This window comes from Mustela putorius, unplaced genomic scaffold (genome assembly GCF_011764305.1).
Source record: "Mustela putorius furo isolate JIRA1106 unplaced genomic scaffold, ASM1176430v1.1 tig00003932_pilon_pilon_pilon:0A:0A, whole genome shotgun sequence".
Classification (NCBI taxonomy): Eukaryota; Metazoa; Chordata; class Mammalia; order Carnivora; family Mustelidae; genus Mustela; species Mustela putorius.
In genome coordinates, this window is record NW_025422077.1 from 8753005 (window position 1) to 8763465 (window position 10461).

The window sequence follows — 10461 nt, forward strand, 5'->3', positions numbered from 1 at the left end:
CTCTGCTCAGCGGAGAGCCTGCTTCCTTTCCTCTCTCTCTGCCTGACTCTCTGCCTGTGATCCCTGCCTGTCAGGTAGATAAATAAAATCTTTAAAAAAATAAAAAATAAAATAAAAATTTTTTAAAAGTTCCACTTAGTAAATAAAAATTATATTCAGGGATAATAATGGAATCATCATATCCCATAATGATAAAACTAGATAACTCTTCCTTGGTGATACTACATGCCAAGAAAAAAATCAACTTCAGGCAACAATAGACATTCAACTGACTCTTAGTCATATTACCATTGCTCTTGGAGTTTTTTTTTAAATCTGTGATCTGGAAGCTGAAACCCTCCAAGGAAGCCATTATTTCAACCACACATGGCAAATGCTGACGTCCACATGCCATCCAGTTTGGCTAATGCAATCCCAGCAGCTCTAAAACTTGATTGATTGCCCGTCACCAACAGAACTGACGACAGACCCAAAGGGCGTATTAGTCATTGGTTTAGAGAACCTAACAGACTAATGCTGGTTTCAATCTCAGCCACAGACAATTTAGATGACTAATAATCCCATACCCTATTAACCACATGCACTCAAATCAGGCCATAGGATTTAAATCCCATTTGCAATAAAATCTCACTCAGCATCCATCTGGGCAAAAGCTTGGATCCCTGGAGCTTTTAGATTTTGCCACCGTAAAGTAGACCATTAGTTGTGCTAGTCGGGTTCAGAGCTTTGGTTCAATTACAACACTCTCATGGATGCCGGCCTCATGTTTGCTAGCTGAAATCCCCTTGACTTAAAAGATAGTGCATCTCCCAGGGCTCACATTGCCTTCAACTTCTGCAAAAGCTAAGCCTTACAATTTGGGTCACATCAACCACAGTGATATCCCTTGAGAAGGAGGTCCCAGTTCTGTATCACAGACAACATCACCCTGGCCCAAGACTTGATACTGAAGATGACATTATTCTTTTCATCAGAGATAGCTTCCCCCCTGATTCTCAGACTCCTGCCCCAGTAATGCCCACAGGCTGCCTCTCCTAAGGCACTGACGAACGACATGGGACATGCATTGCTTTTCTTTCTTTGATATTAGAGATAGAGAGATTAGAGATTCCTGTGTTCACTATCTGCTTAGTCCAGGATTCTAGTCTATACCTTGCTCTTGGCCAAAACCCCTGCGCTTGCATGCCTAAAGGGAAATCGTAGAGGGCTTGCTACTATCTATGTCATTCTAAAAATTAATGACAATTATTATTCCAGCCTTCAGCCCCCTGGGGAGAGAACCTCCCACTTTCCATTACCTTCTCTTACTCCCCTACTCAAGCCCTCTATCACAATCTCCCACTTTGTCCTCTGCTCCTGTCCCCTACAACCATCCCTTCTCACCGGTTATAAACAAATACTATTAGCCTTTACATACATATACCATATTAAACAGTTAATTTCTATCCTCCAACAACATAACTGCTAGAACTGGCAGTTTGACCCAAGAAATACACCAAGATACTATTGTCACAAAAATATATAATGCATGCTTTTAACACACTTTACAGCTCCACCAAAATATTATTAGAAGCCCAGCAATTTCAGATCTGGTTAATACCACATAAATAAGGAACTGGGCCACGGGAGGGCCCGCGAAAACTTACACTTCTCCTTTTTTTCTTTTCTGCTCTTACGATAAAATGTTTTCTATGCTGTTTAGGGCAACTATGCTCCATCTTTGGAAGTCTCCTTTATTATTTAGGACATTCAAATAACTCCCCACCACCACCACCCCCCAAAAAAACTAGCTCAAAACTGATGTCAAGACATCAAGGGGTCAATTGTAACATAGTTTTTAAAAAATGCTGTCTTGACCCAGTTTTAGGTCCTTGGCCATGGGCTGGTCAGCTCTCCTTGAAGAGTTAATTACAACTCACTTCCCTTATCAGGTTCTCTAGGCTACTATACACTCATACTAATTGCCCTGGGAGCAGGTTTCAGACCACTAGAAAAAGCCCCTATACACTAGAGCCCACTGAAATTACTCAAATTAGTCAGTCCCCAAGGAACCTGCCAAACCTAGCTAAGGACACAGCTTGCGATACAGAAGCTGCCAACTACAGATCCAGTATCCTGTATTGAGGTAATTCTTTGTGTGAAGAGGTCTAAGCCTTCTCTCATTTGCAGCTGTAAGTAACAGACTTTAGCCTTCATCTGCATGACATTGTGTTGTCTCCTGTCATCAAAAGAATCTTTTTTTTAAGCTTTATTTATTTATTTTAGAGAGAAAGAGATGGAGGGAGAGGGCCAGACAGAGATGGAGAGACTTACAATCAGACTCTACTGAGCGCTGAGCCCCAATCCAGGGCTAAGTCTTACAACCCTGAGATCATGACCTGAGCCGAAACCAAGAGTTGAACCCCTCATTAACTGCGCCCCGCCCAGGTAGGCCTCCAAAGAATCCTTAAATCTTATTAAACAGCTGAGTGCTTTATCATGAAAATGTGTTTAGTTTTTATAATGCTTTTTTCTGCATCAATAGAGATGATCCTATGGTTTTCTCCTTCAATCTGTTAATGGTATATGTGGTATAGTGGTATATGACGTTGTTTAATTTTTTTATGTTGAGCCATTCTTAAATTCCAAGAATAAATCCTACTAGGTCATGGTGTGTGATCCCTTTCATATACTGTTGACTTCAGTTTGCTAATATTTTATTGAAGATTTTTGCATTGATATTCATGAGGGATATTGGCCTGTAGTTTTCTTTTCTTACAGTGTCTTTCTCTGGCTTTGGCATCAGAGTAATGCCGGCCTCAACAAATGAGTTAGAAGTGCTCCCCCCTCATTAATTTTTTTGGAAGAGCTTGATTAAGAGTTTGATTCTTTAAGATTTGATAGAATTCACTAGTAATGCCATCTGGTCTAGAGCTTTTTATTTTGTTGGGTGGTTTTTTATTACTGATTCAATAACTATTGCCAGTTATAGGTCTATTTATTTCTATTTCTTTATGATTCAGTCTTGATAGTTGCAATACAAATAACTGACTTATTTAACACAATGAGTGGTCAAATTCCTAGAAAAGACACAACTTTTCTAGGAATTTGACCACTCATTGTGTTATCCATCAGTTGATGTGCAATTATTTATAATAACTCTCTTATAATTCGTTTCATTTTTGTGAAAGTGGTGGTAATGTCCCCACTTTCATTTCTGATTTTAATAATTTGACTGATTTTTTTTTCTTAATCACTGTAGCTGAAGGTTTGCCAATTTTGTTCATCTTTTCGAGGACACAACTCTTGGTTTCACTGATTTTTCTCTATTGTTTTCTTATTCTATATTTCACTTATATTGCTCTAATCTTTATTATTGCCTGCCTTTTTCTAGATTTGGGTTTAATTTTCTCTTCTTTTTCTGGTTCTTTAAGATGTCAAGTTAGACTTTGAGAACTTTTTTCTTCCTTACTCTAAGTATTGACTACTATCAATTTGCATAACACTGGTTTTGCTACATACCATATGTTTTGGTATGTTGTGTTTTCATTTTCATTTGTCTCAAGATATTTTCTAATTTTCTTTGTGATTTCTTATTTGACCAATTGGTTGCATTAAGACTGTGTTGTTTAATTTCTTTTTATTTTTTTAAAGAATTTATTTATTTGACAGAGACACAGCGAGAGAGGGAACACAACAGGGGAAGTGGGAGAGGGAGAAGCAGGCTTCCCGCTGAGCAGGGAGCCCGATGTGGGGCTCGATCCCAGGACCCCAGGATCATAACCTGACCTGAAGGCAGACACTTAACAACTGAGCCACCCAGGCGCCCCTGTGTTGTTTAATTTCTATATATGGGTGAAATTACCAGTTTCCCTTTTGTTATTGATTTCTTTTCATTTAGTTGTAACCAGAAAAAATATTTTGTATGATTTCAGTCTCTTTTAGTTTATTAAGATTCATCTTGTGGCCTAACATATGGTCTATCCTGGAAAGTGTTCCATGTGCACTTGAAAAAAATGTGTTCTGCTTTTGTTCGGCGGAGTGTTCTGTATATGCCTGCTAGATCTAATTGGTTCATAACATTGTTCAAGTTCTCTATTTTCTTATTTCTTTCTTATTTTAAATTTTTTTAAATTAACATATAATGTTATTTGTTTCAGGGGTACAGGTCTGTGATCATCAGTCTTACACAATTCATAGCACTCACCATAGCTCATACCCACCACAATGTCCATCACCCAGCCACCCTATCCCTACCACCCCACATAGCAACACAGTTTGTTTCCTGAAATTAAGAGTCTCTTGTGGTTTTTCTCCCTCTCTGGTTTCCTCTTGTCTCGTTTTTCCCTCCCTTCCCCTATGATCCTCTGTCTTCTTTCTCAAATTCCTCCTATCAGTGAGATCATATAATTGTCTTTCTCTGATTGACTTATTTCGCTTAGTGTAATACCTTCTAGTTCCATATATGCCATGGCAAATGGCAAGATTTTAGGTTTTTTGATGACTGCATAATATTCCATTGTATATATGTACCACATCTTCCTTATCCATTTATCTGTTGATGGACATCTAGGCTCTTTCCATAGTTTGGCTATTACGGACATTGCTTCTGTAAACATTGGGATGCATGTGCCCCTTCAGATCATTACGTTTGAATCTTTAGGGTAAATACCCAGTAATGCAATTGCTGGGTTTAATTTTCTTAATTAAATGGTAGGGTAGGGTAGCTCTATTTTCAACTTTCTGAGGAACTCCATACTCTTTTCCAGAGTGGCTGCACCAGCTTGCATTCCCACCAACAATGAAGGAATGTTCCCCTTTCTCTGCATCCTCACCAACACTTGTCATTACCTGACTTGCTAATTTTAGCCATTCTGACTGGTGTGAGATGGTATCTCACTGTAGTTTTGATTTGTTTTTCCCTAATGTTGAGTGATATTGAGCACTTTTTCATGTATCTGTTAGCCATTTGGATGTCTTCTTTGCAGAAAGGTCTGTTCATGTCTTCTGCCCATTTCTTGATTGGATTAGTTGTTCTTTCAGTGTTGAGTTTGATTAAGTTCTTTATAGATTTTTGGATACTAGCCCTTTATCTGATATATCATTTGCAAATATCTTCTCCCATTCTGTCAGTTGTCTTTTGGTTTTGTTGACTGTTTCCTTTGCTGTGCAAAAGCTTTTGATCTTGATGAAGTCCCAAGAGTTCATTTTTGCCCTTGCTTCCCTTGCTTTTGACGATGTTTCTAGGAAGAAGTTGCTGCTGCTAAAGTTGAAGAGGTTGCTGCCTTTGTTCTCCTCAAGGATTTGGAGGGATTCCTGTCTCACATTGAGATCTTTCATCCATTTTGAGTCTATTCTTCTGTGTGGTGTAAGGAAATGGTTCCGTTTCATTGTTATGCATGTGGCTGTCCAATTTTCCCAACACCATTTATTGAAGAGACTGTCTTTTCCATTGGATATTCTTTCCTGCTTTGTGGAAGACTAGTTGTCCATAGAGTTGAGAGTCCATTTCTGGGTTCTCTATTTAGCTCCATTGATCTATGTGTCTCTTTTTGTGCCAGTACCATAGTATCTTGATGATGACAGTTTTGTAATAGAGCTTGAAGTCTGGAATTGTGATGCCACCAGCTTTGGTTTTCTTTTTCAACATTCCTCTGGCTATTTGGGGTCTTTTTTGATTCCATATAAATTTTAGGATTATTTATTCCATTTCTTTGAAAAAAAGTTGATGGTCTTTTGATAGGGATTGCATTAAATGTGTAGATTGCTCTAGGTAGCATAGACATTTTTACAATATTTGTTCTTCCAATCGATGAGCATGGAACATTTTTCCATTTCTTCATGTCCTCTTCAATTTATTTCATGAGTATTCTATAGTCCTCTGAGTACAGATTCTTTGCCTCTTTGGTTAGATTTATTCCTAGGTATCTTATGGTTTGGGTGCAATTGTGAATGGGATCGACTCTTTAATTTCTCTTCCTTCTGTCTTGTTGGTGTATAGAAACACAACAGATTTCTGTGCATTGATTTTATATCCTAACACTTTACTGAATTCCTATGTGAGTTCAAGCAGTTTTGGAGTGGAGTCTTTTGGGGTTTCCACATAAAGTATCATATAATCTGCAAAGTTTAAGAGTTTGACTTCTTTGCTGATTTGGATGCCTTTTATTTCTTTTTGTTGTCTGATTGCTGAGGCTAGGACTTCTAGTACTATGTTGAATAGCAGTAGTGATAGTGGACAGCCCTGCCACATTCCTGACCTTAGGGGAAAAGCTCTCAGTTTTTTCCCATTGAGAATGACATTTGCTGTGGGTTTTTCATAGATGGCTTTTATCAAAAAGGTTACTGCCTGTGTCCTTTGCCAGGGTTTTTATTGTTTTAGGTCTCACATTTAGGTGTTTAACCCATTTTGAATTCATTTTTGTGTATGGTGTAAGAAAGTAGTCCAGTTTCATTCTTTTCCATGTTGCTGTCCAGTTTCCCCAACAACATTTTTTGAAGAGACAGTCTTTTTAGCATTGAATATTCTCTCCTGCTTTTTTGAAAGTTATATGATCATACAGTTGCAGGCTTATTTCTGGGTTTTCTATTCTGTTCTCTTGATCTATGTGTCAGATTTTGGGGCCAGTACTATACTGTTATGATGACTACCTTTGTAATACAGTTTGAAATGCCAAAATGTGATGTCTCCAGCTTTGCTTTTTCATGAATGATTTGGCTATTTGGGGTCTTTTGTAGTTCTATGCAAATTTTAGAGTTGTTTGTTCTAGCCCTGTGAAAAATGCTGTTGGTATTTTGATAGAGATTGTGTTAAATGTGTAGATAGCTTTGGGTAGTATAGACATTTTAACAATATTTTTTTCTTCCAACCCATGAGCATGGAATGTCTTTCCATTTCTTTGTGTCCTCTTCAATTTTTTTCATCAGAGTTTTATAGTTTTAAGAGTACATGTCTTTCAACTAAAGGTTGGTTTTATCCTAGGTATCTCAGGGGGTTTGATGCAATTGTAAATAGGATCAATTCCTTGATTTCTCTTTCTGCTGCTTCTTTGTTGATGTATAGAAATGTAATTGATTTCTTTTTTGTTTGTTTGTTTGTTTTTTAAAGTTTTATTTATTTATTTTAGAGAAGGAGGAGGGAGAGGGACAGAGGAAGAGGAAGAGAGAATCCAAGCAGACTCTACGGGGAGTGCAGAGCCCAGTGAGGGGCTCAATCCCAGACGCCCAAGATCACAACTTGAGCCAAAACGAAGAGTTGGATGCTTAACCGACTGTGCCACCCAGGTGCCTCTAGAAATGTAACAGATTTCTGTACATTGATTTAATATTCTGCACCTTTGCTGAATTCATTTAACAATACTATCACTTTTCAGTATAGCAGGTTTTTCGGTGGGTTTGTTCAGGGTTTCTGTATATAGTATCATGTCATCTACAAAAAGTGAGTTTCATTTCTTCCTTGCCCATCTGGATGCATTTTATTGCTTTTTGTTGTCTAATTGCTGTGGCTTGGACTTTCAGTATATGTTGAATAAAATTGGTGTGAGTGGACATCCCTATCTTGTTCCTAATCACAGAAGAAATGTTCTCTGTTTTTCCCATTGAGGATGATATTATCTGTGGGATTTTCTTTTTTTTTTTTTTTAAGATTTTATTTATTTATTTGACAGAGAGAAATCACAAGTAGATGGAGAGGCAGGCAGAGAGAGAGAGAGGGAAGCAGGCTCCCTGCTGAGCAGAGAGCCCGATGTGGGACTCGATCCCAGGACCCTGAGATCATGACCTGAGCCGAAGGCAGCGGCTTAACCCACTGAGCCACCCAGGCGCCCCTATCTGTGGGATTTTCATATATGGACTTTATAATGTTGAATTATGTTCCCTCTAAACCTACTTTGCTGAGGATTTTTATTATGAATGGCTATTGTACTTTCTCAAATGCTTTTTTTGCATCTATTATAATTATTATATGGTTCTTATCCTTTCTTTTATTAATGTGGTATATCACATTGTTTGATTTACAAATATTGAACCATGCTTGTAACCCTGGAAGAAATTCCACTTTATTGTGGTGAATGATTTTTTTAAATATATTGCTGGATTTGGCTTGCTAGTATTTTATTGAGAGTTATTGCATCCATGTTCTTCAGGGATATTGGCCTGTAGTTCTCTTTTTTAGTGGAGGCTTTATCTGGTTTTGGTATCAGAATAATTCTGGCCTCATAGAATGAATTTGGAAGTTTTCCTTCCTTTTCTATTTTGTGGAACAGTTTGGGAAGAATAAATATTAACTCTTTAATTTAACTTCTTTAAATGTTTGGTAGAATTGGGGCGCCTGGGTGGCTCAGTGGGGTAAAGCCTCTGCCTTTGGCTCAGGTCATGATCCCAGGGTCCTGGGATTGAGTCCCACATTGGGCTCTCTGCTCATCAGGAAGCCTGCTTCTCCCTCTCTTTCTGCCTGCCTCTCTGCCTACTTGTGATCTCTGCCTGTCAAATAAATAAATAAAATCTTTAAAAATGAAATAAAATAAATGTTTGATAGAATTGACCTGTGAAGACATCGGGTCCTGGACTTGTGTTTTTGGGAGTTTCTTGATTATTGATTCAATTTCTTGGCTGGTTTTTTTTTTTTTAAGATTTTATTATTGATTTATTTGACAGAGACAGAGACAGGGAGAGAGGGAATACAAGCAGGAGGAGTGAGGAAGGGAGAAGCAGGGGGCGTGATGTGGGGCTCGATCCCAGGACCCTAAGATCATGACCTGAGCTGAAGGCAGAAGCTTAACCAACTGAGCCACCCAGGCACCCCGTCAATTTCTTTGCTGGTTATTGGTCTGTTTTCTATTTCTTCCTGATTCAGTTTTGGTAGTTTATCTGTGTTTAGGAATTAGTTCATTTCTTCCAGGTTGTCCAATTTGTTGGCATATAGTTTTTCATAATCTCTTATGAATGTTTGCATTTCTGTGGTATTGGCTGTTGCTTCTCTCTCATTTATGATGTTGTTTATTTGGGTCCTTTTCTTTTTGATAAATCTAGCTACAGGTTTATCATTTTGTTAAGTTTCTATTTGTTTATTTTTCCAAAGAAGCAGTGACTGGTTTCATGAATCTGTTCTATTATTTGTTTGTTTGTTTTTAGCTTCTATGTTATTTTTCTGCTGTCTTCTTTATTATTTCATTCGTTCTGCTGGTTTGGGGCTGCATTTGTTGCTCTTTTTCCAGCTCCTTTAGGTGTATGGTTAGGTTGTTTATTTGAGATTTTTCTTGCTTCATGAGGTAAGCCTGTATTGCTATATACTTCCCTCTAAGGACCACTTTTGTATCATCCCAAAGGGTTTGGTCTGTTGTTTTCATTTTCACTTGTTTCCATGAATTTTTAAATTTCTTCTTTGATTTCTTGGTTGACTCATTCATTGTTTAGTAGCATGCTGTTTAGTCTTCATGTATTTGTGCTCTTTCTGATGTTTTTCTTGTGGCTGACTTCTAGTGTCATAGTGTTGTGGTCAGAAAAGTTGCATGGTATGACTTCGGTCTTTTTGTAATTGTTGAGGCCTGTTTTGTGACCTAATATGTGATCGATTCTAGAGAATGTTCCATGTCCACTTGAAAAAAATGTGTATTCTGCTGTTTTAGAATGGGACATTCTGAATGTCTCCGTTAAGTCCCTCAAGTCCTGTGTGTCATTCAAAGCCATTGTTTCCTTGTTGATTTCCTGTTTGGATGATCTGTCCATTGGTATAGGTAGGGCGTTAAAGACACCTACTACTATTCTGTTATTTTGAAATAGCTCCTTCATGTTTGTTATTAATTGTTTTATATGTTTAGGTCCTCCCAAGTTGGGTGCATAAGTATTTATGATTGTTATATGTTTTTGTTGGATTGTCCTTTTTATGATTATATAATGTCCTTCTTTGACTCTTTTTACAATCTTTGTTTTAAAGTTTAGTTTGTCTGATACAAATATTGCTGCTTCAGCTTTCTTTGGGCATCCATTTATATGATAAATATTTCTCTTTCCCCTCACTTTCCATCTGCAGGTGTCTTTAGGTCTAAAATGAGCCTCTTGTAGGTAGCATATAGATAGGTCCTTGGAGGGGGGGGGTTGTTTGTTTGTTTCTTTGTTTGTTTTTATCCATTCTGGCACCCTATGTCTTTTGATTAGAGTGTTTGGTCTATTTACATTCGTAGTAATTATTGATAGGTTATTTCTTGCCATTGTATTACTTGTTTTGTAGTTGTTTCTGGAGCTTTTCTCTGATTCTTTGTCTTCGTCATTTTTGGTCTCTCCTTAGCACTCAATGAGTTCCCTTTAATATTTAATTTTCTTGCAGGGCTGATTTAGTGGTCATGAACTCCTTTAGTTTTTGTTCCTCTGGAAAACTCTTTACCTTTCCTTCTACTCTGAATAAGAGCCTTGCTGGCTAGATTGTTCTTGGATGCAGGTTTTTCCCAGTCAGCACTTTGAGTATGTCATGCGGCTCTCTTCTGA

At 37.8% G+C, this 10461-nt stretch overlaps 1 long non-coding RNA gene across 1 annotated transcript; it reads left to right on the top strand.

Moving 5' to 3' along the window:
* Positions 1 to 1966: 1966 nt before the first annotated feature.
* On the top strand, positions 1967 to 7154 carry LOC106006344. The gene is made up of 3 exons (XR_001180326.2): positions 1967 to 2171; positions 2266 to 2427; positions 7107 to 7154. It is a non-coding gene; the product is annotated as an uncharacterized LOC106006344 (long non-coding RNA).
* The last annotated feature ends 3307 nt before the right edge of the window (positions 7155 to 10461 follow it).